Below are 25,751 nucleotides of genomic sequence, written 5' to 3'. Positions count from 1 at the left end.
TGAGTGCAGTTAAAAAAAAATAAACATTCAAAGACTTGGGGGAGGGAAAAAAGCAGCTGTGGAGGAATCAGAGAATAAAAACCTATCAAAGATACAGATAATGTGAAGGGCAATTATGGCTTTCTGTTGACACAGAACGCATTGCCAGTGTGAGCAGGAACAGATAGGAAGTAACAGGACTTGACACGTGACAGCCCCTGGGAGCCGATTCATTTATTCACAAAATCATTCTCTGCAAGGCGGGGGGCCCAGGAAGAACCGAACCCAAATTCTGGCACCTGAGAATCTTAAGGAAAGGAGAGAAAGAACCGGTTCCACTGAACAACTGAAAATGGGAAGCGGTGCTTATTCACAGTTTTTTGGAAGGAAAAAGAAACAGATTTGCAACTTGAAACCATCAAATGCAGGCAATTTCATAAAAAACTTTCTCCCAAAGATTAAGGCAAAGCATGTGCTCCGTGCTCCTCTGCTCAATAAAACGGAAAGCCATGTTTGTGGTTTTATAATTATTTGGCAACTATGTCAACAATAATTATCCCTTAATATCATTTCACTGGCCTCCCACAGTCAGGAAAAGATAAAAAATTCTTTACGTGATCTCCGTGTTAATAACACACTGCTTCTAAGCATATCATCAGGAGGTTGTAAGCAAATGGTTGGCGGACACAGTCAACACCCACTGTCTTCGAAGTTAACGATACTAAACAAAAACACCGAAAGAACTGTCATTAAAGGTCGCGCTTTAATAACACCACGGGAGAATTATTTAACATCTCAAGCAAAGGACTAGAAACACATCAGTAGACTTTATGGTATCACATTTGAAATGATCACACTGATTTTTATATATTGGTATATTTCTTGCTAGAAGTTCATTTACTCACAGTTATGTGTTCGTTGGATCATTCACATAGTTAATTATTGCTCTGGCCTAAATGTTTGCATCCTCTCCTCATCAAATTCATTTGTTGGAGCCTAACCCCCAGGGTGGTGGTGTTGAGAGGTAGGGCCTTTGGACGGGAGCCCTCAGGAGTGGGATTAGCCCTTATAGAAAAGGTTCTTGTGTGATCGCTCAGCCTCCGTCTGCCATTTGCGGGAACTGCACGGTTCTGTCTGGTTCCATAACTAGGCTTTTCCCGGACACCAAATCTGCCAGCACCTTAATCTTGGACTTTCCCAGGCTCTAGAACTGTGAGCAATTTCTGTTGTTTATAAGCCAGTGAGCACGGCATGGTGTTTTGTTACAGCAGCCCGAAAGAACGAGAACAATTAGGAAGTTGGCATGAAGAAAGCACCTGATGGATACCATGGAATGTCGATTTCAGTTCAGCTACCATTTCATTTGACCCAGCTCCCGAGGTGGCTGATTACCTAATGCATGGGCAGTATTAGGGCTCTGGGGAGCCCATGCTGCAGGGTCCCTAGAGTGTGGGTCATCATCTCCTCCACCCCCTACCCTTCGTCACGCATGCATCTCCAGAGGCAGTGTGGTTTCTGCTCACCAGACACCAGGGGTAGGGTTGCCAGATTTAGCAAAGAAAAACACAGTATGTGCAACTGAATTTGAATTGCAGATAAACAGCACAGAGCTTTTAAGGTTAAATGTAAATTTCAGATAAACAGTGGATACTTCTGGGCAATGGGGTAAGTACAGGACAGATTCATACTGACACAATTATGCACTGTTTATCTGAAGTTTAAATTCAAATGGGCCCTGCGTATTTTATCTGGCAACCCTAGCCTGAGGAAGCTGTGTGAACCCTTGTATAATCCAGGGTCCTGATCCAGAGTGGGGCCGAGATGCCCTCTGGGCACATGAACCGGGCTCCTCTTCCCATCTGTGGGCACTGACATGACAAAGGATGGTTGCATTTAAAAGAAAGGGATGGGGTATCTGGATGGCTCAGCTGGTAAAGCATCTGCCTCGGGGGCTCAAGTCATGATCCTGGAGCCCTGGGAGATCCCTGCGGGGGCTCCCTACTGGACAGGGACCCTGCTTCTCCCTCTCCCTCTGCCCCTCCCTTTGCTCTTGCACTTGAGCTAACTCTCTCTTATTGTTATTTGCTTATAAATAAAAAATATAAAAGAAAGTGTTCAGGGAAGTTCTGGAAGACATGGAGAAATTTCCACGTGGACCAGAAATCCTGAGGAATCCTTGAAAGACAGGAAGGAAATCCGCTCATCTACACAGAGGAAAGAAACCACAGCTTCAAATACAAACGAAAAAGATTGCTGGGAAACAGCTGGGAAACACGGTGGTGCCTTCAGAGCTGCTCTAAGTTCAGAAACAACAATCCAATGAGAAAGAAAAGTAAAATCCATGGATTACCTGGGAAGCCCTGTCCAGAACCACCAGACAAGGGTGTTTGCTGCCCCCACCCTGGGTCAAGCAGCCGGAGCACCTTCTCCCCAGAGGGCACCATCACCGTAAGCACAGGAGCAGAAAAAGCCAGGGGGGCCCTAAATGACTGCTAACACCCAGGAGGCACCAGAAGAGGACCCGCGTGTGCCCACTCCCCCATTTCAATCACTGAACTCCAGCCACGAAAAAGCCAGAGTACAGCCACAGGTAAGCGACTACAGCTCTGGGGCACCTGGACGCCCGGGTGGCTCTGCGGGTTAAGTGTCTGTCTTCAGCTCAGATCATGACCCCAGGGTCCTGGGATCGAGTCCCCATGGGGCTCCCTGCTTGTCGGGAAGTCTGCTTCTCCCCCTCCCTCTGCCTGCTGCTCTGCCTACTTGTGCTCTCTCTCTCTCTGCCAAATACATAAATAAAATCTTAAAAAAAAAAAAAGGGGGGAGAGAGAGAGACGGCAACCTCTCTAAGGCAACCTCAGGACCAAGAACCTCAGGTAAACCAACATCAAGATAAGGAGGCACCACAGAGCTACACAGCTCCTACATTAAGCCTTCGAGGTTTTGTATTCTTGCTGCCATCAGGAATAGAATCGTTACATTGCATATATCAACCAGTTCTTGCTGGTAACAGAGAACTGTTGACTCTGGCATATTGATTGTGTAACATGACAACCTGACGAAATTCTTATTTCTTCTGATACTTGGAAATGATTAACTTGCGTTTAGGGGCCAAACACATGGGTAGATTTTCTATTTTCTTTTTTTTTTTTTTTAAGATTTTATGTATTTATTTGACAGAAAGAGATATCACAAGGAAGCAGAGAGGCAGGCAGAGAGAGAGGGAGGAAGCAGGCTCCCTGCTGAGCAGGGAGCCCAACGTGGGGCTCGATCCCAGGACCCCGAGATCATGACCCGAGCTGAAGGCCAGTGGCTTAACCCACTGAGCCAGCCAGGTGCCCCTGATTTTGTATTTTCATATCTTATCTTCTTTCTCATCCAACTTCATGGCATAACACGTCCAGTCCATCATTGGGACAGATACCACTGGGACATCACTGGATCAGACAGCCTCCTTGTCTTTTTCCCACCTTCAGGGCGAGGAAACGAGCTACCTCCCACATGTCGCTCACGCAGTAATTCGGAAATGCTCCACCTGGGAGGCTGGCTGACCCCGACCGTGGCTTGAATCACCTGCTCCCCCGTGCTCCCTTAGACGAGTCCTGTAGCAATGGGTGTCTCCTTCTGCACGTGGACTGAGATGAAATTGGAACAACCGTACTCACAGATGGCAGTAATTTTGTATCTTGCATGGTATGTAAATGACATTTATACAATGACTCAGATGCAAAATGCACTGCCTTTCACAGGTGACTTTGTTGTGAAAGCCCGTTTTGGCCCATCGTATTGTACTATGACTTTATTCTGCTCTTTGTCTGCAACATTATTCATCGCCACCCTCAGGTCAGGAAAATCAGTGACTCATCTCAGCCCTGCGTCTGTCGAATGCCATCATCCATGTAGGGCAGATGCACACACCTGCGTTTGATGTCAAGTTAGATCAGTTCCTAAAGTGTCCCGGTTTCTGCTCTCTACTGTGGTGCTTGTTGTCTTTGGATCACAAGTGTTTATGTCCAATATTTACTTGCTATGTTCTGGAGTAAAATTTGCCCACTTGGGGGTCTTTTCTGCAAACAAGAAGATATTTAGGTCTATTTGAAATCCACCATCTGTTTAAAAAAATGTGCAAAAGAATGGGCGCCTGGGTAGCTCAGAGGGTTAAAGCCTCTGCCTTTGGATCAGGTCATGGTCCCAGGGTTTTGGGATCGAGCCCGGTATCAGGCTCTCTCCTCAGCAGGGAGCCTGCATCCTCCACTCTCTCTCTACCTGCGTCTCTGCCTACTTGTGATCTCTGTCTATCAAATGAATAAATACAATCTTTTTAAAAAATTGTTCAAAAGATAATGTTAGAAATCTGTGACATTCCTTCCCAATTAGTCAAATTTTAGTATGAACTATCCTCTTGTGTTCTTTTGCATTTGAACTCAACACAGACTTGTTTGCAAAAATCAATAAAGAAACAAGAGCATTGAATGACACATTGGACCAGACGGACCTCATAGATATATACAGAACATTCCACCCTAAAACAAGAGAATACTCACTATTCTCAAGTGCACATGGAACCTTCTCAAGAACAGACCACATACTGGGTCACAAATCAGGACTCAACCGGTACCAAAAGACTGAGATTATTCCCTGCATATTCTCAGATCACAATGCTTTGAAAATGGAGCTCAATCACAAGGAAAAGTTCAGAAGAAACTCAAACACATGGAAGCCAAAAACCACCCTGCTTAAGAATGCTTGGATCAACCAGGAGATCAAAGAAGAACTTAAACAATTCATGGAAACCAATGAGAATGACGACACTTCGGTCCAAAACCTATGGGATACAGCAAAGGCGGTCCTAAGGGGGAAATACATAGCCATCCAAGCCTCCCTTAAAAAAATTGAAAAATCCAGAATACACCAGCTCTCTCTACACCTTAAGGAACTGGAGAATCAACAACAAATCAAACCAACTCCACACATAAGGGAAATAATCAAGATTATTTGTAATATATAATATAATATATACATATATATAATAATATTTATAATCAGAGATCAATGAGGTAGAAACCAGAGATACAGTAGAACATATTGATGAAACTAGAAGTTGGTTTTTTGAAAGAATCAATAAGATCAATAAACCATTGCCACACTAATCCAAAAGAAAAGAGAGAAAGCCCAAATTCATAAAATTATGAATGAAAAGGGAGAGATCACAACTAATATCAAGGAAATAGAAACAATCATCAGAGGTTATTATCAACAGTTATAGGCCAATAAGCTAAGCAACCTGGATGAAATGGATGCATTCCTGGAAAACTATAAACTCCCAAAATTGAACCAGGAAGAAATTGACAACCTGAATAGAATGATATCTAGTAATGAGATGGAAGCAGTGATCAAAAACCTCCCAAAAAACAAGAGCTCAGGACCTGATGGAGTCCATGGGGAATTCTACCAAACTTTCAAAGAAGAAATAACACCTATTCTCCTGAAGCTGTTTCAAAAAATTGAAGCAGAAGGAAAACTTCCAGACTCTTTCTATGAAGCCAGCATTTCCCTGATGCCCACACCGAAAAGGAGAATTTCAGACCAATATCACTGATGAATATGGATGTTAAGATTCTCAACAAGATCCTAGCAAACAGGATCAAACAGCACATTAAAAAGATTATCCACCATGACCAGGTGGGATTCATTCCTGGGCTACAAGGATGGTTCAACATTCACAATTCAATCAATGTGATAGAACAAATTAATATGAGAAGAGAGAAGAACCACATGGTCCTCTCAATTGATGCAGAAAAAGCATTTGACAAAATCCAGCATCCGTTCCTGATTAAAATGCTTCAAAGTATAGGGATAGAGGGAACATTCCTGAACTTCATCAATCCATCTATGAAAGACCCACAGCAAATATCATCCTCAATGGGAAAACGCTCGCAGCCTTCCCGTTGAGATCAGGAACACAACAAGGACGCCCACTCTCAACACTCTTGTTCAACATAGTATTAGAAGTCCTAGCAACAGCAATCAGACAACAAAGAGAAATAAAAGGTATCCAAATTGGCAATGAAGAAGTAAAACTCTCTCTCTTCACAGATGACATGATTCTTTATATGGAAAACCCAAAAGACTCCACCCCCAAACTACTAGAACTCATACAACAATTCAGCAATATGGCAGGATACCAAGTCAATGTACAGAAATCAGTGGCTTTCTTATACACTAACAATGAAAATACAGAAAGGGAAATTAGAGAATCGATTCCATTTACTATAGCACCAAGAACCATAAGATACCTGGGAATAAACCTAACCAAAGAGGTAAAGGAACTGTACTTGAGGAACTATAGAACACTCATGAAAGAAATTGAAGAAGACACAAAAAGATGGAAGACCATCCCATGCTCTTGGATCAGAAGAATAAACATTGTTAAAACGTCTATACTGCCTAGAGCAATTTATACTTTTAATGCCATTCCGATCAAAATTCCACCGGTATTTTTCAAGAGCTGGAGCAAATAATCCAAAAATTTGTATGAAATCAGAAAAGACCCTGAATCACTAAGGAAATGTTGAAAAACAAAAATAAAACTGGGGGCATCACGTTACCTGATTTCAAGCTTTACTACAAAGCTGTGATCACCAAGACAGCATGGTACTGGCATAAAAACAGACACATATCCCAGCTCCATGGGGAGTCTGCTTCTCCCTCTGACCTTCTCCTCGCTCATGCTCTCTCTCACTGTCTCTCTCTCTCAAATAAATAAAATAAAATCTTAAAAAAAAAAAAAATTAAAAAAAAAAAAAAACAGACACATAGACCAGTGGAACAGAGTAGAGAGCCCAGATATGGACTCTCAACTCTATGGGCAAATAATCTTCAACAAAACAGGAAAAAATATACAGTGGAAAAAAGACAGTCTCTTCAATAAATGGTGCTGGGAAAACTGGACAGCTATATGTAGAAGAATGAAACTCGACCATTCTCTTACACCGTACACAAAGATAAACTCAAAATGGATAAAAGACCTCAATGTGAGACAGGAATCCATCAGAATCCTAGAGGAGAACATAGGCAGTAACCTCTTCGATATCAGCCACAGCAACTTCTTTCAAGATATGTCTCCAAAGGCAAAGGAAACAAAAGCGAAAATGAACTTTTGGGACTTCATCAAAATCAAAAGCTTCTGCACAGCAAAGGAAATAGTCAACAAAACAAAGAGGCAACCCACGGAATGGGAGAAGATATTTGCAAATGACAGTACAGACAAAAGATTGATATCCAGGATCTATAAAGAACTCCTCAAACTCAATACACACAAAACAGACCATCATATCAAAAAATGGGCAGAAGATATGAACAGACACTTCTCCAATGAAGACATACAAACGACTATCAGACACATGAAAAAATGTTCATCATCACTAGCCATCACGGAGATTCAAATTAAAACCACATTGAGATACCACCTTACATCAGTTAGAATGGCCAAAATTAGCAAGACAGAAAACAACATGTGTTGGAGGGGATGCGGAGAAAGGGGAACCCTCTTACACTGTCAGTGGGAATGCAAGTTGGTGTAGCCACTTTGGAGAACAGTGTGGAGATTCCTCAAGAAATTAAAAATAGAGCTTCCCTATGACCCTGCAATTGCACTCCTGGGTATTTACCCCAAAGACACAGATGTCGTGAAAAGAAGGGCCATCTGTACCCCAATGTTTATAGCAGCAATGGCCACGGTCGCCAAACTGTGGAAAGAACCAAGATGCCCTTCAACGGACGAATGGATAAGGAAGATGTGGTCCATATACACAATGGAGTACTATGCCTCCATCAGGAAGGATGAATACCCAACTTTTGTAGCAACATGGACGGGACTGGAAGAGATTATGCTGAGTAAAATAAGTCAAGCAGAGAGAGTCAATTATCATATGGTTTCACTTATTTGTGGAGCATAACAAATAGCATGGAGGACAAGGGGAGATGGAGAGAAGGGAATTGAGGGAAATTGAAAGGGGAGGTGAGCCATGAGAGACTATGGACTCTGAAAAACAATCTGAGGGTTTTGAAGGGGCGGGGGGTGGGAGGTTGGGGGAACCAGGTGGTGGGTATTAGAGAGGGCACAGATTGCATGGAGCACTGGGTGTGGTGCAAAAACAATGAATACTGTTAGGCTGAAAAGAAATAAAATAAAATAAAGTAAAGTTTAAAAAAAAAAGCATCTTTAGAAATGTTCACTGGTTTGTGTTTCTGGTTGTTACTTATTTTTCATTTAGCTCCAGTGAGAAACTACTTAACACTTTCACGGTGATCAGCCCACTTTGAACAACCTGAAATCTCAGCCAGGGCTCACACCATCTTTCTACGGGCTTTCCTGAGGCCCAGACAGGCAGGTGACACACACAGACATGACATCCAAAGACTTGTCTGTCCATCAGCAGCTTTGCCCCAACTAGAAAACACTAGATTTGCATGCACAATTAAGTGAACAACAATGGGTTTGCAGGGTAAGCCCTGACATTGAGATCTGAGCGCCCAGCTATCCACCTCCAAGAGAACTACCTCGAATAAAGACACTAATAGCCAAACTAGTGGATCAAGGCTCAGGCCACCTCCCCCCACAGAGGGTCCTTTGTTTCAGAGATCTGAGTGGATTTCGATCACACTTTGGGCCACTCCTCATTTCTCTTAGCCCATTTTTTTTTTCTTTTAGCCCATTTTTAATTCCTGCTCTTAAACATCAAATCCACCAATAAAAAGGGAGCCCCTGTGACCTTAGGCGTCCACCCTCAACCCCAGTAAAAGCGGGACCCCCAGGCCCACATGCTCTTTGTCTACCCATGACCTTGCCACATGGCCCCAGGGTGCTGTGTAATTTTCCCTTGTGAGAAATCAACCTCTAATTTTTTTCAAAGTTTCCTGGTGGTTGTTGCTGAAGGGCAGTTTGCAACCATGATCAGAGCCAGAAGGGCCAGTCCGGTCTTGGTTTGGAAAGGGGAGATGTCTGTAGGAAGTTCGGGGGGCCCAGGTGGGTGCCCCCAGGCATTTCTAGCTGATAGCATTGCAGCATGACCATCAAAAGGCTGGGACCTGCACTAAACAGGCTTCCTGTAGTTCAAAGCAATATGGTTGGGGAAAAAAACCAAAATGTTAGTTTTTTCCATAAAACTTGTCCAGAGATCTTACAAAATGGCAGGTGCTAGGCTCCGCCCAGGACCCAAGAGTTTCTTTAATTGTAATTAAAACTGTGCAAAAAGGAACACAACCTCCAGCCTTTCACAAAACGTATGCCTGCACTGGCCCTCGTAGGCCTTAAGACAGGCCCAATGTCAGGTGAGACGGTGGGTAAGGGAGAAGACGCCACGGGGAAGACAGCCAGGGGGCTGCAGGTGCTGTGGTGAATTCATTTTGCCACCACTGGATGGAATGTGCTGGGTACTGGAGATTACACTGTGAATGTTTCTGATCCATCACCTAGCTGGAGTATCAGAAATTTTGAGGAAAACCACTCTTCAGATAACATGTTGAAAGTAATTCAAACAGAACAGAAAAGTGAAGTAGGTATTTAACACTTAAGAACAGAAAGAGCCCTTGAAGGAAAAGCCTGGAGGAGGACAGGAGCAGCTCCCGCAGGGAAGGGCTGTTCCAATCCTGTCCCTCAGATGGATGGAGACGTCATTTCTAACATTATCACCCATTATGATTCAAAGCGCAAATGTCTATCTAATAGGCTACCCGAGTGATTATTTGCTTTAAATCCAGTGCCTTCAAGCACCACTCCAGACATCCAATTTTTAGCTCGGTCATGTTGAACTTCAGCTGACACCCCCTTACCTTCCCGGGGTGTCACTGGCACTCTCCTTCTCGCTCCGTGATCGTGGATGAGCTACACAAGGGAGCCATTCAGCACAGTCTCTCTGAAACAGATAGACGAGGAATTTATAATTAAAGAAGGGAACGGTTCGCATTTGCTCTCCAAACAAATTGCAACACCTTGGTGAGATTGGGTCGGTAGAATAACCCAACATACGTAAAACGTCCGCACACATGTCTTCAAAACAAAGGCCCTTAACAGATAGGATTGTCAACTGTCTTCTGTTCATTTGCTAAAAAACAGGACATCAAGAAAGGCCCAATTTGAATTCCTTCAAGGTCCCCCATAGCAGAGAAGAGAAACAAGACAAGCAGAACACAGCTTACTTAAATTGACACAGGCTTTGTCTGGCATGAGACCATCCTTAACAGTGCGGCTCTTGGACACTATATGTCAGATTTTTAGAAACAAGACAGATAGGAAAGTAGACCATTTTTTTCTTTCATGGGATCCATTATTAATTTCTGAATTGGGGGGGAAATACTGCACTAAAATAATTTTACAGTAAAATCGGGCCTTGCGTCTCAGTAGCTCATCTCGAAAGCATGCACTCAGACAGACGTCTAATGCGTCAGAAACGGCTATCCTGATTCAGCCTGTGCTCACACGGGCTGGCCTAGAGCCTAACGCGGGGCTCCCAAAATAACCCACCCGCAGGGACCGATGCTGATGCCAGATTCCACCATGGCCCCCCCTCAGGGCCTGCTGCTCCCCGGGGAGGACCTGCACACACTGCACAGGTCTTCGGGGGCCACCCAGGGGACAGCATCCTTGACCATCACCTCCCGTGTCACCCAAGCCTTCACTCAGACGTTTTCCAGCTTCTTTCTCAAAACCGGTGAGAAGCGACCATCAGTCTGTCCCCAAAGCTCCCGCTGCCCTTTCTGTCTGTCTGTCCCTCTGTCCCCTTCCAGATAAATACAGAGAGTACAGCAGAGGCTCCATACCCTCCTTTAAGGCCTATGGAGCAGCTTGGGCACAGAGCTGTCAGAACCCAGGGGCAGATCAACAAGGGAGAAACTTGGGAGTCTTCTGTCCCAAACTAGCGATGAATGACAGGCTGTCCTCCTTAGGAGTGAACAGCACTTCGCTCGAAAACACATTCCTGTTCAGCTTCAGTCAGAAGGGGCTGACTGACGCACCCCTTTGCCTCAGTTTCCCCCTCCTGAGAAGCCCCTCACAGCGCTCCGAAACGAGCAGTCACTTTACCTACAACAGGGCCTTGAAGTTCTTTTATATTTACCTACCTAGATTGCACATATAATGCAAAGTCGTGAACAGATGCAAACACAGGTAATTATTTTTTTTAAAAAAAGTAAAAGTTTATGAACAGACAATAAGCATTGTCAAATTCTCTGATTGAAGTCAGGTTCGGGTTTCTTTCTTTCTTTCTTTCTTTCTTTCTTTCTTTCTTTCTTTTTTAGAGGGAGAAGGAAGGAGGGAGGGGGAGAGGCAAAAAGAGAGGGCTAGAGAGAATCTCCAGCAGACTCCCCACTGAGCGAGGAGCCCAGTGGAGGGCTCAAGCTCATGGTCCTGAGATCACAACCTGAGCTGAAACCAAGACGCTTGAGGACTAAGCCACCCAGGCACCCTCAGGTTCAGATTTCTACCATCGACTTTAATGTTTTATTTTAATCAGATCACCTTTAAATTGCCACTACAAAAATAACATTAAAATACTAAAAAGATAAACACAAAAATAACAAAAAAGGAGAAAAAAATTTATTCCCACCGCCATTTCACCCATCAGGAAAGGGCACTGTGCCCTGATTTCTTATGGGTAAATTTGACAGCACCACAATCATGAGCAGAGATCCTAATTCCATGCATTTATTGAGGGAAGGAACCCCAGTAAAATTAATTGATTTGCTATTAGTGGTCTTCAACTCATGGAAAAGCATCACTGGCTAATATTCATGCTTTTCATTGGCAAATCTGTGGCCAGTGTGCTTGGAATACAGATAGAGGGCACGCACAGTTTCTATGAAGTTGAACAGTTCATTTGCAAAGTTCATCCATTCATTCAACAGCTTTTTATTAGGCGCATCACACACTTTTTAAGAAACTGAAGACCCATCAGTAACAAGTCAGATAAATATTTCTTCTCACATGGAGCTCATATATTTGTAAGGGAAAAAAATGAACGAGATAATAAGTAAATGTCATAATAAATTGGAAAGTAACAAGTCCAATGGAGAAAAGTAATCGCCTGCTGACTACTTTTTCTACGCAAAGCTTTGCATACACATTACCAGTAAAGCATTATGGACACCTTTTCTAGAAGAGAAAATTGAGTCTGAGGATGGTTAAGAAACATGCTTGACTTCACACAAATGGTAAACATTGACACGGGGTTTCAAAAACACATCTGCATAACATCAGAGAGTGTCTGTCTAATCCTGACTCTGCTAGACTCTCGGGCAATCCCTGAAGGAGACCTCATTAACCGCGTGAATGGGGAAACTGGGCTTTCCACGCGCTGCAAGCCGGGGAAGAAGTTAACATAGAGAAATGACACCGGATCACCCAAGGCCCATAACTTCCCCAACATTCAAGCTCTTCTCACCGTCTCCTTGGTGTCTGCAACAACCTAATCCCACTTGGTTTTCATTTTTAGAGAAATCTTTATTTAGAATAGAGAACAGCATAAGAGACATCCTCTAAAGGCATACTATCATTCATCACATCCAAAATATCAGGGTAACGAGGATGTCCTCCAGCAGGTGAATGGGTAAATAAAATGTGATCCAACCAGACAAAGAGAAAACAAGCTGTCAAGCCAAAGAGACTCAAAGGAAACCTAAACACATGTTACTAAGGGCAAGAACCCCGTCTTCAAAGGATGCAAACCGGAGGATTCTAACTACAGGAGATGACTAATGGAAATGACAAAACTATGATAAGAAGATTAGTGCTTGCTGCGGATAAGGGTGTAGGGAAGAACAAATAGGATTTTGTCAGGCAGGGAAACAATTCCGTATGATGCCACAATGACAAGACACATCACTAGACATTTGTCAAAACCTAGACAACGTACAACACCGAAAGTGAGCCGTAACATACACCATGGACTTTTTCGGACTTTTGGTGTTAATGATACGTCAAAGGAGGTTCATCGGTTGTACCGAATGTATCCCTCCGGTGTGGGGTGTTGATGGCACGGGAGTCTGTGGGTACACAGTAGGGGGCCAAAGGGCATATCAAAACTCTACACTTTGTGTACAATTTGGCTGTGAACCGAAAAAATAAAAGGAGGCGCCTGGGTGGCTCAGTCAGTTAAGCATCTGCCTTCGGCTCAGGTCATGATCCCAGGGTCCTAGGATGGAGCCCCAGAGTGGGCTCCCTGCTCAGCGGGAAGCTCCCTTCTCCCTCTCCCTCCACCACTCCCCCGATTGTGCTCTCACTCTCTGTCAAATAAATAAATAATTTTTTAAAATTAAAAGTCTATCATCTAAGAAATGTATACAAACAAACATTAAAAAGCATACCATCATGACCACTGTGAATGTCTATTCAGAAAGTTATAGAATCTTACACATCTTTTTTTTTTTTTTTCAAAATGGCTTCCTACCCAAACATGTCTCGTTTGACTGATGCGACTCCTGAAGAATGACGCCCCTGGTAGCATTAATAATTAATTATTAACTTCTTTATTTCTATGGGGAGAATGTCAGTACAGTCTTTCTATTTATAAAACAGAGCTAACTAAAAGCCATGGGACAAGGGAACAAGGAGAGAAAACTCTCATTTGGGCCTGACAGCTCTTGATAATGGGATTAAAGTTATATTTCTCTGCACTACAAATAAGCAAAGTCGGTATTGTTGTGTTTTCTCCTCTTAGAAACGTATGCCGAGTCTTTGAGAGGAACTTTCCCCATGCTACGCTGTCCCTGACTCCCAGAACGCAAGTACACAACGTGCTAACGGGATGGGAACTTTGACACAATGTTGGCACGACACCAGCACCTCGTGAGGGGACACACTCGCCAGGAGCGGCTCAGAAGGGACCTTTACAAAAATGAAAATGTTTGAGAGAATGTTTTCTAGCAGTGAGCCAACAAAGCATCCCTTTGATTTTCTCTCTCAGTGTGCCCGGGGTTCGTCACCACAGATGTAGGGTTATTAAACCTTTAATGAGTACTATCTACTGCCAGCATGTGCTGAATATTGTGCCTATTTAAGTTAAATTTTTTTAAAAAAATACATTTTTGAAAAATGAGTGGGCCATGTTATCATCCGGATCTGTATGTCCAAACGTTCCCCATGAAGCTTAATTATCCCCTTTTAATAGAACCAAATTAAGTGAGCAACTATCCACAGAGCTCTTTCCTTCGCATAATTAGCCAGGTGTTATCATAATAATAATAAATAAAAGAAATTCAAGATACAGACCCTGATCTCAAGGTGAATTCTTACGGGGGGCAGAGGAAAAGACAAAAGCATACATAGAAGTTCATCTTTTAATTCTCAAACTCGAGACGATCAGAAATAAGAACTTAAAGGCAATACAATATTCATTCTAAAATTGACCCAGTAGGAAATGAAAGTAGTAAAATCCACTCCTTCTAAATATAATCTTTATGCTTTCCAAGTGAGTTTCCAAAGACTGGACACTGGATGAGAACAGACTATGCAGGAGACACACAGACAGGCTAAGCCGGCGGTTCCCCAACTTGGCGGCTCACTTGGGCTGATGAGCCACGGGGATTCCCCTGAGAGGCTCTCTGATCCACTCAGCTCCGGGTCTCCTGTGCCTGACTCCATTTATTAGGTCTTCAAGGAGTCTGTTTCCTCCAGTTCCTGCTTCTCCCATGCCCCCACTACTTGCATAGAACTTCTGAGTCTGCAAAATTTCCCTGATCTTTCTAACTTTTCATCATGTGTGTGATCATTATTGCCATCTTTTTAGATAAGAAAATGCGGGTTATAAGATATGTTCGTGTTTGCAGCCAGTAAATACTAGATATCATTATTAACTTTGGACATCATTATAAGTTTCCAAGGTCTTGTCCTTTAGATCAGCACATATTGGGGCATCGAGGCGAATACTAAAAGTTATCCTTTCAAAGCATCTGGTTAGAATGTTTACATTTGTAAGAAATAACAGATGCACCTTTGGGAGTTTTTTACTTTGGAAATTCTGGTTAACTGACTATATATAAGAAAATCCTCATCCTAGTTCAAAACTAGGAACTGCAGAAAAAGAAGATACTTGTTCTTATGTGTGCAGGGACCCACCTCAAAACCAACATAGGTGTAGGTTGTATCAAAGTGCTTCAACTTTTTAATCCCTTTGTGGCTGCCAGTATTTTAGGTAAAGCAGATTATCTGTGTTCCTTCTCCGCCATGGGGCTGTCATACCTTTCGTTACACGTGAAATACACCAGAGTCCCTCCTAGATGATTAATTACCCAGAGTCAGGGATTAAATGGCCATCTCCAGGCATCAGTAGGTAGGCATGGTCAAGGACAGGGATCTCTAATCACAACAGCACAAAAGAGCAAATCCAAGAGCTACAGGCGAAGCCTTCTCACAGGATAGCAAATAAATGAGCCGAAACTGGGAATGTTCTGGGTCAGAGAAGCTGGCACTTACGGGAGGCTCTCTCGCTTGCACCATCGTGCTCTCCCGAAGCAAGAAGACTCGGGCTTTCATTTGGAGTAAGGACCATGCCTAGATACAGAATCGGTGTGTTGCACCATTAAATATGAATTTGTTGCCTCCCTACGTGTCTGGGCCTAGAGCAAAGGCTGGGAATAAGACTGAGCTCACAGTGCGGGTGTTAACATGGTTGAGTAACCAGCGATCCACGTTCCTTCTGCAAGACGATCTACACTAAAGGGAATGTGTCCTTAAGAGGGTGAGGAGAGAACCAGTGGGGCCAGTACAAGCCAGGAGAGTCAAAGGATAGTCATAAATCTGTAAAGCTGACAAAGCAAACTAATATTTTTTACATTTAAAAATGGTCAGTAATAGGTAAGTAGTAAATCAATGTATCTGACTGATTAGCAATTTGCACTTCTTACCCAAACTCTAGTTATAAGAACTAGGAAATAAACTCTGAATGTAATTTTCTGAGTTGGTATTTCTTTTTTTTTTTTTTAAAGATTTTATTTATTTATTTGACAGACAGATCACAAGTATGCAGAGAGGCAGGCAGAGAGAGAGAGAGGAGGAAGCAGGCTCCCTGCGGAGCAGAGAGCCCGATGCGGGACTCGATCCCAGGATTCTGGGATCATGACCTGAGCCGAAGGCAGAGGCTTTAACCCACTGAGCCACCCAGGTGCCCCTGAGTTGGTATTTCTGAATCTCTCTCTGCTCTTCAGCTAATGTGTAGAAGATACATGACATATTATTTGATCATTAAGATGTAATAAACACTTCTTGGGATGCCTGCGTGGCTAGTCGGTTGAGTGTCTGCCTTCGGCTCGGGTCATGATCCTGGGATCCTGGGATTCAGTTCCTTGTCAGGCTCACTGCTCCTCGGGGAGTCTGCTTCTCCCTCTCCCCCACCCCCTCCCCATGGTCTGTCTGTCTGTCTCTCACTCTCGCTCTCTCTCACGTGCATATATATATATATGTATATACATATATGTGTATGTACATAATTTATATATATGTACATACATATTATTATATTATTATATATTATAATATACTATTATATTTTTATATATTTATTATATTATTTTATATATATGTACATACATATCTATATAAAACTTCTTACTACAAATTTCCACCAGGCCAATTCAAAAGCTACAGCATAAATACAAATTGCAAAGATCCTTCCGACCATTTACTTACGGTTTTCGCTGAGAATTTATTCCCAGAGTAAAAGAAAGAAATGCACATCAAGTGTAAAGTGCAGTCTGCCTGCAGCTCGGGTCATGATCTCAGGGTCCTGGGAGGCAGGACCCTGCATCCGGCTTCCCACTCAGTGGACAGTCTGCTTCCCCCTCTCCGTCTGCCCCTCCCCCCAACTCATGCTATCTCCTCTCTCTCTCTCTCTCTCTCTCTCAAATGAATAAATAAATTTTAAAAATCATTTAAAAAGTTAATTCTTAAAGTTAGGGATAATCAGTTACAAGGGTGCAAAAAATGGGGTTTGCGGGCAGCCCCAGAAGTCACCGCCAACACGAGGTTCGTGCTGTTTGCTGTGCCACTAGGGCTGAAGTCCTCTGTCTCTGAACCCGGAGTCTCCCGGCTTCGGGCAGCCTCCAGGGAAATGCAGCAGGATAGCCATTAGCTTACAGGTGGGCTCAAACCGCTTCACGGTTTTTGACAGGACGCCAGCGACTGCGCTGCACATCCACCAATTTCTGTTCACAGAAACTAGGCCGGGGACTAGCACTGCGGCCTCATACCCCCACGGGAGGCCCAGCTGGTGAGAGTTTCAGCCTCTAACCCAGATCAGTTCTCCACCCAGCAGACTCTGATGGATCTGAGACACGCAGCGTTCGCTACGCCGTCTCTGCCTGCCGGGGTGCCTATAACAAAGCACCATAGACCAGGTGGCTTAGGAGCAACAGCAGTATTTTTCTGACTGTTCTGGAAGCTGGACACCCAACATCGGGGTGCTCCGCAGTAGGATGAGAACTGTCTTCTAGGTTGCTGACTTCTCCCTGGATCCTTACACGGTGGAAGAGGCCAGGGAGCTTTGTGGGATCCCTTTTATAAAAGAACTAATCCCATTGTGGGGGGAGGGGGCAGCGGGCTCCATCCTCATGGCCTGATCCTAGCCCGACAGCCCTCGCCTCCTATCATCACACTAAGGGGACAGGATTTCGACGTGGGAATTCTGGGGGACCACGAACATTCAGACCGTGGCATAAGGGATGTAAGATTATTTAAAAGAGAGAAGGAACTGAGGATGAAAATAATATGCCTTTCTTCTGGGCACAGCAATACCTTACAGAGGGAAATAAGGCTGACCAAATGGGACAGTGCTGGGCAGCAAAAATGCTGGTTTCACTCTGGACAGGGCTCCCTTGGAACTCAACACATTCCCGTTGATACTTAAAAATGAAACGATGTGGATGTCACTCAACATTCCTGGTCTTCACACCAAAATGCCAGAGCTGCCGATCTAGTTTTAAATGTATTCTCTTTCTTTTTTTTTTTTTTTTAAGATTTTTGTTTTAAAATAATCTCCACAGCCAACATGGGGATCGACCTCACAGCCCCAAGACCAAGGGTCGCGTGCTCTACCGCCTGAGCCAGCCAAGCGCCGCTGAATGTATTTTCTACACAAGTGCCATATAGTCTTTCTATAAAAGCATCATTTTATTAATACCCAAAGAAGCTGTCCAGTCTGGAGGAAGTCAGCGCGTGTAAAAATCCAAGAGGCCGTTTAACAGACTTGCTTCTTACGAACGTCTTCATGAGCAGCTGGGGCTTGCTTGCTTTCTTCCTTTTTTTTTACGATTGTATTTATTTATTTGACAGACAGAGATCACAAGCAGGCAGAGAGGCAGGCAGAGAGAGAGAGAGGGAAGCAGGCTCCTTGCTAAGCAGAGAGCCAGATGCGGGACTCGATCCCAGGACCTTGAGATCATGACCTGAGCCGAAGGCAGAGGCTTAACCCACTGAGCCACCCAGGCGCCCCATGCTGGGTCTCTAAGAGATTCTAGTGGCTAAGTGGTTTCAGCGGAAGCACTGCAAGGGGGTGTCCTTGGGCATTGTCAGTCGTCTTTCCTTTCCTAGCAAAAATCGGGCTGATTCATGTGGTTTTCTAAGTCATGCCTACAGGAGTGTCTTCACAAGCAAGATGAGGGAAGAGTACGTGCTCTGTTCCCGCCCCGCACAGGCTCCCTTCAGACCACTCAGGGCACCATGGCTCCGGGGACAGAGATGAGCAGGCCCACAGCGCAACCCCAAGCAGGAGAGGCCAGCCTGAGCCAGAGTGCCAAACGCATCACTTCTTGCGTCTTCTTACCCACATCTGGTCAAAATTGAAATTTTCCCAAAGCATAAACCGTCCCAAATTTGGAAGAGGGAAATCTGGGGGAGAAAAATGTAAATAAGACTTCTAAGATTATTCCCAAAATAGCTTTGCCTAATGAGAACAAATCGATCGTTGTGTTAGGAGAAAACGATGTGGGGAGATCACACCAGCTCCGCTGTCGTGTCCTTCAACAATTTTAAAGGCAAAAGAAAGACTTTTGCCCCCAGACTAGCTTAGCAGTCCCCAATGCTTGCCCTGATAAAACCCCCAGAGGTTATACATCGAATATGGTTACTCTGAACTATACGACGCCAATACTTTCCTCCACCAAAAAAATCACCAGTTCCTTCAACGAAGGCATCTGTGCCTTTTCCCTCTCCGTGAGAGGACAGTGAGGAAGAGGATTTTCCCAGAGAGCTTCGGTGCTGCCAAAGGGAGAGGACAGAATTAAGAAGTCTTAGCTCCTCCTTAACTGTTCCTCACAGAATCTTTTCTCTTGATACGCTGAATGTTTATTTGTTTACTCATTGACGACGGGCTCTCCCTCACACACACACACACACACACACACACACTCACTCACACACCATGGAATGGAAGCCTCAGGAGGAAGGGCAGCGGTTGTATCCCCAGCATGCCCTTACTCGGGGGCACTAAATATTTCTTCAACGAACTTTTGAGCCAAAAGTAAAGTCCATTAATGAAGAATGTACAACTGCATGTTTTGATAAAACGCATTTTAGAGGAAGCTTAAAGATGCTGTAACTATGGCGGTTAATCCCATCAGGAAGCTCTAGAAACTTCCACCTAGACTGTCCACAAAGGGCCATGACTGTTTCGAAGCAGCTCCCTCTAACAGAGAAGCTGCAGTGAATACAGCCAAGAGAAATAATATTATATGCCTTTTTCACATCGGAGAAAGGTCCATTTTAGCCCAGCTAGTAAGTGACAGGGTCAGATTTGAAATGCAGAGTCGTTAGAATCTCAAGCCTGAGGTCCCCCGCTCGACACGCCGGCCTGCCCACTGGTAATCGGGCCGGAACCAGCGTCCGCCCCGAGTATTCTATTCGGTAAGTGACCCGAGGTAGGCGGGTCTGCAGAACTTTTCATTCTTCGCTTGTTATCGGTGAGCGAACCTTTCCCTGATTTACGGGTTAGTCCACGAGGGTGTTTTCCAAGCCCATAAAACCACACACACCCTGTTACCAGCTACCAGGAAGGACAATATTCCCGGCAGCTTATTTGAGATAATCACTGCTCATTTGTGTTTTAATATGCATGAATAAAAAGGCCTTAAAATAGCCTTGCATATGAATTCAATATTTGTCTTTTAAATGACCAGTTAATCTGGTATGGTCTTCTAAATGCACTGGCTTATTAAAGAGAGTATCACAGGGAGCCATTTTTCTTTCCCCCTTTAGCTCAGTGTATCAGAGACTTACAGGGACACGATATTTCTCTCCGAAACACTTGGAGCCAGTGAAGCCAAAATGATACAGACAAGCGATCTGCCTCCACGCCCGACGGAGAATGATGAGGTCGTAATGGTAACCGGCCCGGAGACAGTTAACAGCAGTGCTTTCTCAAGAAAATCATCACCATTGTTCGCAATGCCTCAAAAACCATTATGCTCAAGTACCTTTATATTTAAAAAAATAAATAAATAAATAAATAATAATAATAATAATAATAATAAAGCCTTGCATATCCTGAGGCTTGCTGCCTCCCCTGATATTTTCCAAGACAGGTCCCACCCAGCTGGGACACACTTCCCTCGGGGACGGAGTCCGCTGGAGCAGCAATGATGGAGGAGGAAGCCAGAGCTCAAATGTCTCAGTCACTGGGCACACCTCATGGTATCTGCGACATATGGTTGAGTGTCACAGCGTACTCTGCTAGAGCCGAAGGAGGGTCACGGTAAAGGCTGTGTTCGCGAACATTCAGCCAGCCACTTCAGGATACAGGCATCTACGCATGTTACCGGTGAGGACGATCCATCCTCAGAAGAGCCCAAAAGGAGGTGCCGCCCTTGTCCTTATTTTACAGAAGACAGGCATGAGCCAGAGAACTCAGTGTCTCGCCTGTCGTCACACAGCAAATCAGTGAGGAGAAATGATTGGGTCATGAGCTTCTCTCCTGGAAGCTGATGCCCCTCGTCCCCCCTGGGCTGCTTCGCCTTCCTTAGTTTCTCCCTAAAACTGTGCCTCTTTCCTCAACGTGTAATGGCCTGTTTGACTCTTGGCTAGCACTCAAAGGCAGACGCACTCTCTTGTATTCTAACTTGATAAACTGGATGTTAATTATTGGGATAACTAGGGCAGGCAAAGCTGGAAACAGGACCGAACACCGAGAGGCCATCCGAAGTTAAGTGCACAGAGGCCAAGGGGCAACGTGCCTAGGACGGTCCCGTTGACCTTGGAAGTACGTAAGTTCCTTCGACTCCAATGGGAGGCATCAGGAATGTTCACTGAACTGTCCCTTTAGTCACCTCGAAGGAAAGCTAACAGCTGAATTCTAAATTATTGAATAATCCTGTGCCTTTGATGTTTCTATTGCCTACAAACTGGTATTGTGAAAAACCTAATATGTAAGGTGCATAGCTAGAAAGAACCACTTCCCACCATTCTCCTGTCCCCGGAGGTTCACGATGGCCCTACACCTGCACTGGCTGTCAGGGGTCCCTCGGGCCCACCTCCTCACTCAGGAAGAGGCAGAGACTGGATGAAGTCGAGGGAGGCTGGCTCAGTAGCTCAGGACGATCCCAGCTCCGCCCAGCCCTCCTTCCTAATCTGTCAGGGAGTGCTCAAGTTCAATGGTGTTTGGAGAGAGATGTTCCAGGAAATAGATGCCCCACTGTGCCCTAGGAAATTGTGTCTTTTCCATTAAGTTAGAGGAAAGAATGGTGAAGGAGGAACAGGGGCAAGAGTCCATTGGGTAAGGGGCAGGCTCATGGCCCTCTCACCCCGTCTCTGGAACCCAAAGGAGCACCAGGCAGCCTGCCTGGATTCACACAGCGCGAGAAGCCAAGTGTCAGCCCTTACGCCAGGGAAGTCCTGGGCCCTGGGGAGCTGCTGGCTTGTCCTCCTCGGCATCTCTTTTGCTTTTTTTATGTAGGCTGGGAAGATCTTTTTCCTTGGGTTGGCCTTTCCTCCACAGCGGAGGGGTCAGGACAAGATTCAGACAGAGGTTTGCAGGGAAATGGAGAAAGAAGCAAGCTGGGCCTGCTTCAGGATCTAGTCCCTGACCCGGCAACACACGTCTACGTTTGCTTCAGACGAAGCGGAGGGAGGAAGGAAGGGAAGTGGAGGGGAATGGGGCCTGCTGGAGAGAGGCTAAGTTGGGACTGGGGCAAAGGCCCAGTCAAGTGTTCCTGTACCTGGCCTTGGTCTTGACCTCTGTGTTATTTCCTTCCAGATCCTGGCAGATGGTAAATGCTCAGAAATAGGAGTCAAGTGTTCCTAAGCTTCCTGCTCTCAACCAACACAGCTTATGATGCTTAATACAAAATTAACCCTGATGAGATACCTCACCCACTCATCCAGAATCGAGGAACCATGTCCTGAAATTGGATGCAATTATTGCCCGCAGAGCACGAATTCTGGGCCCAAGCTCAAAGGATGTATTTGCTACCTATACACCAAAGAGTTTCTAGAATAACAACACCATCACATACATTTCAGAGCACCATTACCATAAACAAACATGAAGACAAAAATACGGCAAGGCCGCCCTAAAGGAACAGGATTTTCATCACTCACAACCCACCCATCTCTTTTAAGAAAATAATAACAAACCTTGCCATATTTTATTTCAGCTCAGAAATAAATGTTTGAAACCTTAGTACAAATGTCTAAAAGTTAAGGCTTTTTTTTTTAAAGACAGAGTTGTTGGGCTTCAGCTCTCTCGGACTCTGGTGGGGGTCCTCACGGAGGCACAGCCATGGTGCAGATGTGGGGTTCACGAGATCTACTGCTTGGCCCACAGTATGGCACCGGGGAGCAAAACAGCGTGGAACAGTAGATGAGCCTCATATCACAAAACTGTCAGCTCATTTCCCCTGGGTGTGTCATACAAGTACCGTAGTAACAACTCTGATCCAATAAAAGGATCAGGCCTCGGTCCATGAAGACCCAAGACCGGATGCTGGAGTTGGACTTGAACTGCGAACATCAAAGGCAATGTTTTGACCGTGGCTTGGGCTGGGTTGGGTTCACAGCGTCAGCAGGTGGTTTTGCTCTGAAATTTGTGTATCTGCTTCGTGTGTATGATTAACAATTACAGACTCACTCTATCAACAGATATATTAGTGACTGCAAGCTAAAAGGAACCTAGTGAAAAGGTATGCCGGCTGCCATGATGATAATGACGTAATCAAATGAGTAAATGCAAAGCCGTGGGCGTGAACAGAAGCACAGAAAGGTCCCAGCCCTTCCCTGGGGAGGGAAGGATGCTTGCGTTTTGCTGGTGCCACCTGGTGGGGAGCAAGGGAGACGGGACGCCAGCTGGCCCCAAACATAGAGGACTGCTCCCCCAACACCACCACCAGGAGACTTCGCAAGAATCCAAAGTGTTGCTATTCTTAAAATGTCCAACCTTTATGAGGCAGTGGAAGAACAATTATTTTCAGGGAGAACATCCAATATTTTAGAATCGGTTCTATATTCTCTTTCTGTCCTCATCTGAGTCAACCCATTACTAAAAAAAGTCATCAAATGTGAAATTAAAAGAAAAAGCAAGAAACAGATAGAATGACGGATGTACCTGGTATCGAATGCGCTACAAAATCACAGAAATCGTCCTACTGAGAGTGGCACGAAGCAGCCTTGCTCCTTACGGAACGTGATAAATGCCACTGATCTAGTTGTCTAGATACGCTTTCTCTCCCCCACCCATTAAGCTGCAAGCTATTTGAATTCAGAGAAACGCCTCTTATATCTCTAAATATCCGTCAATGCCTTGTGCACAGTAGGCCCTACACATGAGCTCATGTCGGAACATGAAGTTTGACAGCCCATCTCTCTTCTCCTGGTCCAGAACGAATGCTTGAACCTGTAGCCATAGCAGATCAATAACAAAAAACAAAAAACAAGAAACAAAAAAACCATCACTACACAAATATTGTCATGATCTTCAAAGAGTTTGACTTAAAAGTCCACCGAGTTGTGTACCATCAACTTCCACCCACTTAGGACAAAAACCAAACTCCAAACGGACTCCAGAGCGCCAAACTCTTCCATCACACAGGGCGGGAACAAGGAGAAACGGAGATGAGAAACTGTAGGCAAAGTGAGTAAAAAGCCCAAAGCTAGTGGTGTCTGGAGAAGGAAAGTGGTGTTTTACAGAGATAGGTATACAAATGAATGAGAAGAGACGGGTTGGGAACCTCCCTAGAAGCCGCCGTCTGTTACTCACATTTTAATATCGTCTGTATCACTCTACAGCACGCCATATGCAATTAAGAAGAAATCGCAAGTTTTTTTTTTTTTTTTTTAAAGATTTTATTTTATTTATTTGAGAGAGAGAGACAGTGAGAGAGAGAATGAGCGAGGAGAAGGTCAGAGAGCGAAGCAGACTCCCCATGGAGCTGGGAGCCCGATGCGGGACTCGATCCCGGGACTCCAGGATCACGCCCTGAGCCGGAGGCAGTCGTCCAACCAACTGCGCCACCCAAGCGTCCCTAAATCGCAAGTTTTTTAATAAGTGACTGTCAACAGGCCGACCACAGAGCCCACTGCAACTCACTGAGTCAGTTCAGCTCTGGTTTATAAAGTTTTGATTAATCGTCAATTCCATCTGTGTTCTTATAATACATTACTAAACACAACGCATGGCTCAGTCTCCATCATTTACAGATTTGCCCCGTACTGATCATGACGAGGGGGCGGAGGCCGGCCCCACGAGGCCTCTGAAGCCACATTCCTTCCAAATGATAAGGAAGCTTCTGCTCAGAAGACACATGGAAAGAGCTCTCTGGCCAAACACCAAACATCCCAAAGGTTTCAGCCTGGTAGGTCTCGATGTGTACATTTCTCACCAGTGTGCGCCTTGTTCTACAACCAAGAAGGTTCATTTTTCTCTCGACTGATCCAGACATCATCATTTCACTGGCAGGGACTACGTGGAGCCGGTCCAGGCTGACCAGGAACAAAGGCCCACACAGAGGTGCCCCGGGCAGCAGGTGCCACATACAATCCAAGACCCCTAGTTACATTTGCTTATCGGATAACCAAGGAAAAACATCATAGCTTAACTGTATCCCCTGCAATGTCTGGGCCGTACTTACCCCACAGTGTTTACTCTCTCCGGCAACCCTATCCACAGAGCTGCTTCAGGCTGTGGTCAGCATCTGGCCCCTCCCTCCTATTACTTACTTCAGGAGGGAAACACCTTTGCAACCAAGGGTCAAGCACACTTGCTCCCTCATGGGTCTCTCTGCCTTTTTGGCTCCGGCCCACGCATCCCTTCTAAGCTGGATCCTCACTCCGTGAGAATCTTTTTTTTTTTTTTTTTAAGATTTTATTTATTTATCTGACAGACAGAGATCACAAGTAGGCAGAGAGGCAGGCTGAGAGAGAGGAGGAAGCAGGCTCCCTGCTGAGCAGAATGCGGGGCTCAATCCCAGGACCCTGAGATCATGACCTGAGCGGAAGGCAGAGGCTTTAACCCACTGAGCCAGCCAGGTGCCCCCCGTGAGAATCTTTCATCAATACCTTCAGAAGCTAAACTGCTCACCAAACATCAAACCAAATCCCTAAGCAAAAGAATTGGCCATCTTTGTCTTCATGCAAAAACCCAGACACTGATGTAACAGCTACTGTGTGAGACTAGAATTTCTTACACTGATTTTCTTAATATTTCTGATTATATAATACAAAGACCAGGGGAAAAAATTAATTAGCAACCTTCTAAGTAAGACTGGTTTTCCCCAACTAAAACCCATTTGATTCACAAAAT

At 44.7% G+C, this 25,751-nt stretch overlaps 1 protein-coding gene across 5 annotated transcripts in view; it reads right to left on the bottom strand.

Annotated features, from left to right (window-relative positions):
• Positions 1-25,751, bottom strand: part of SEMA5A (semaphorin 5A) — a 468,307-nt gene that overhangs the window by 399,399 nt on the left and 43,157 nt on the right. For 4 of the 5 annotated variants that reach the window (XM_044233900.1, XM_044233929.1, XM_044233938.1 and 1 more), the window contains exon 2: positions 9,811-9,893. The exons of the other annotated variant lie outside the window; for it this stretch is intronic. The gene's annotated coding sequence lies outside the window, so the exon portion shown is untranslated. The remainder of the gene's footprint in view (positions 1-9,810; positions 9,894-25,751) is intronic. 5 annotated transcript variants of the gene reach the window in all.

This window comes from Neovison vison, chromosome 1 (genome assembly GCF_020171115.1).
Source record: "Neovison vison isolate M4711 chromosome 1, ASM_NN_V1, whole genome shotgun sequence".
Lineage (NCBI taxonomy): Eukaryota > Metazoa > Chordata > Mammalia > Carnivora > Mustelidae > Neogale > Neogale vison.
The sequence above is the reverse complement of the archived record's forward strand: the minus strand, read 5'-3'. Positions and strand labels throughout refer to the sequence as shown.